Genomic DNA, 3,462 nt, shown 5'->3' on the forward strand with positions numbered 1-3,462 from the left:
CTAATAGATAATATTTGGACGTGTGAAGTGGAGGCACAAGCAAACAGAATTCTTTTATGTTAATTCATATATGTTAAGTGAATAATTTTATCTCAAGTAGAAAAACTGTTTTCTGCAAAAGAAGCAATTATTGCGAAGAAATCATCGGGGTTGGTAAGCGGCAGCGAGTTTAGCCCCTAATGCTTAAATATAGTTAAATATTGTTAGCTATTGAAGTCATTCTTTTGAACAATTAATATCTGTACTCAGTTTTCGAAAATCCGATCACTTGAAAAGTTACAACTTGAAATAGTTTATTTTGCGCGCTGTACGACATTGAAGCAGATACTACAGAAATACTTTTCGATGATATATTCTCTTCGAATCTGAAAAAAATAACATTAATTTATTGAAGTTTAACTAAATTCCCTTATGGGGAAATTTCAAAATTAACTTTTATCAAGCCTAGGAAAATATAGAGTTGATCACAAACTAATAAAAAACTAACTCAAAAACTAAATTGCAAGTATAACATTTTTATTTATAATTAATATACTACAAAACACAAATAAGTGCTACAAAACACAGAAATAGAAATTCAATCTGTAGATTATATAAAAAGTCTTACACAAATTACAAAATTGAGTTATTTCAACAAACCAATAGAACAAAATTTAATACAATGTCAGACACACAATATCAGAATTATACAATACTGCCCAACACAATACTACACCGTATCAAAATTTGCTACCAATTGGCTAAATTTGAAGTAGCTAACTATATATATATAAAAAAAAACACTTTTATTATAGCTTTTCCAGTTTCTCACAGCTATAACCGTAGAGTACATAAATACGAAATAACTACACTTTTAAATTTTACAAAAGTTTGCTAAAATTTATTTTGGTTCAAATATTTTAGTTTCGACCAGATATATATTACAGTTAATGAAATGGCTAAGTTTGAAAATCTTTGCTGAAAGAACAAAGACAGTAAAAGCTTTGGTGACTGAGAGCAGACTTACTAAAAAGGTATAAAATCCCTAGTTCATCTGAAAGTTTAGTCGATTATTTTAGATTGAATACATATTCAGCGAGATCAATTAGATTTGCCAACACATCCATAAAAAATTTAAATGAGTGCCCATGTTACCAGATATACTTTTGATAAAACTGAAGAAATGGTTTGTATACACTGCTGGTAGAGAAACAAAGTACCTTAAAAGGTGGAATTCAATATTTTTCTTAATTTAGGATCAACATTTCCATGAAACAGTTCAACGTTTCTTAAATATGTATTAAAGTAAGAAGGTTGAAAAAATTTGAAGCCGAGGTTTTAATTTTATTAATCTTTAAGTTTTATCCTCTAAAAACAGCTTATTTCCCAAATCATTTAAAATTAAAAGCAAAATAAAAACTGAGGGGAAAAAATGTTAACCAAAAACTTATTTCAACAATTTGAAATTACATTTTATTTCATGAATTTAAGCCTACATATGAAGAAAGTAAAATGTAATAATGAAATGAAACTTTTTCTATGAAATTTTAAACTTGCTTAATCACCTGAATTAAAAGGGGATTTTGATCAAAGTTATTTTTCATAATTATAAAATTAAACGCATTTAAAAAAATTTCAGACCAGACAAACTTAAAAAAACTGAATTAAATCATTTTGAAAAGGAGTTTTCACCAATGGATTCAAAGTGAAGCTCACCCCTTCTCAAAATAACCAATTCAATTTTTAAAAGTCCAACAAAACTTTCTGACCAATAATAATACAAAAACAAGTAATGCAAAAAAATATTTTTAGAGTCAATTCCCATTTAGGTTAACAAAGAAAAATTTTATTTTAGTAAGTTTTTATTAAATAATTACGATTTTCTCTCCAAAAAAACTAAAATTAATTACATTTCAATTATGAATTGATATTTGAAAAAAACTATTAAAATCAAGTGCCATCCACTATTAGTTTAAAAAAAATTTCTTTGAGCTTAAATGGATATATAAAGAGTATTTTAATAACAATTGAAAATTTGAAGAAGATATATTGGGAGAGTGAGAATTTAATAATCACTGTTCGTTTCATGAAGTTACGAATTAATGTTTCGACAACTGATCAATTTGGTCTGAAAACTGATTTTCGGGAACAATCAACCATTAGGTTTTTAAATTATTCCCACCAATTACTCCTAATATTGCTGCTGTTATCCATGGCCCGGCCCCAATTTAAAACCTCATTCTGTAGACACAAAAGTTTTTCTCTACTTTATTCTAACAGTAAAAAACACACATTACATTGAACAACACTTTTAATTTACGTATAGGCTCTGGAAATACATAAACTTGGAAGTATTTAACAGGATTATATTTAACAGCTTTTCTTTAAAAAACAAATTTTCTACATTAATTTTTATCGCCCGCTCCTTCAACAAAAAAATGTTACAGTCAGTATGTCAACTATGTATGAAATTAATACAACCGTATAGAGTTTAACGTTTTATAAGTAAGCAACAATTTATAGAAAATTTTGGATGTCATTGCAGGTTTTGGAGTCACGTAAATTTCCATTCCCTGAAACTTGGTTAACAGTTTATTTTATGTGCAGTAATATGTGCCATCAAATAAATTTATTGTACAACCGGGCTTGGACGGCAGACTCATTTCTGGGTTTACAACTACTACTGTTCATCTCCATAAACTTGCACCATGGAACCCAATCCAGAAGACCAGGAAACTCCTGGACCAAACAAGCCTTCAAGGAGGACTTTTTGTAGCAACTAACCCGCATTTGCGTTACATGGAGAGGAAAACCTGGAAAACCTCCCACGGTTAGCCCGACGGTATGGAGATTTTAACCCACAATCCGTCTACACTCAGGATATTTTATGTCAGCACTGTGGTCTGTGCCGGTAGAATAATTTGCCTGCACCATCCGGGGATTGGAACTTGAGATACCTCATCGGGAGGGCACCCATGAATCAGTTCTTAATTTCATTTGCAAACAAGATGTCCTTAGGTTCTCGCTGACACATGAATCTGCAAAATTGCAAAGATTCAGTCTGAGAAAAATTAAACTTTTTGTTTTAAATAGAGAGAGAGAAGAGAAAAATCATGGTCTTACCAACTATTGAAAAGTTTTCTTAGTGTGAGAAGCCATCTTAAAATAGCGCAGTTTTTCCATAGACTCTTCTAATGCTTTTATTCGAAGCTGTGCCGTTTTAGTTCCCCGAGGCTTGTTCAACACCAGCATATCAAGAAGACAGTCCATCCTGAAAAATAGAAGACACAAAAGCAGTACCTATGCACATATCGAAACCAATGAGGTAGAATAATCCAACATTCTAAACCGAAAAAAAGTTATTAAACAATAGTAATAATGCACTTGCTATAATTAACACTCATTTCGCAGTATATTAGTACAATTTAAAGTTAATCACAGAAGACGGTACAGTACTTTATATAATTATCACTTATAGTTATG

At 30.2% G+C, this 3,462-nt stretch overlaps 1 long non-coding RNA gene across 1 annotated transcript; it reads right to left on the minus strand.

Annotated features, from left to right (window-relative positions):
* Positions 1 to 499: 499 nt before the first annotated feature.
* On the minus strand, positions 500 to 3,244 carry LOC147812711 (uncharacterized). Its single transcript, XR_015432354.1, has 2 exons — positions 3,103 to 3,244; positions 500 to 3,017 (listed from the first exon to the last, which is right to left on the minus strand). It is a non-coding gene; the product is annotated as an uncharacterized LOC147812711 (long non-coding RNA).
* Positions 3,245 to 3,462: the final 218 nt, after the last annotated feature.

Source organism: Parasteatoda tepidariorum, chromosome 3, assembly GCF_982258835.1.
Source record: "Parasteatoda tepidariorum strain Cologne lab strain chromosome 3, Ptep-v5.0, whole genome shotgun sequence".
NCBI lineage: Eukaryota > Metazoa > Arthropoda > Arachnida > Araneae > Theridiidae > Parasteatoda > Parasteatoda tepidariorum.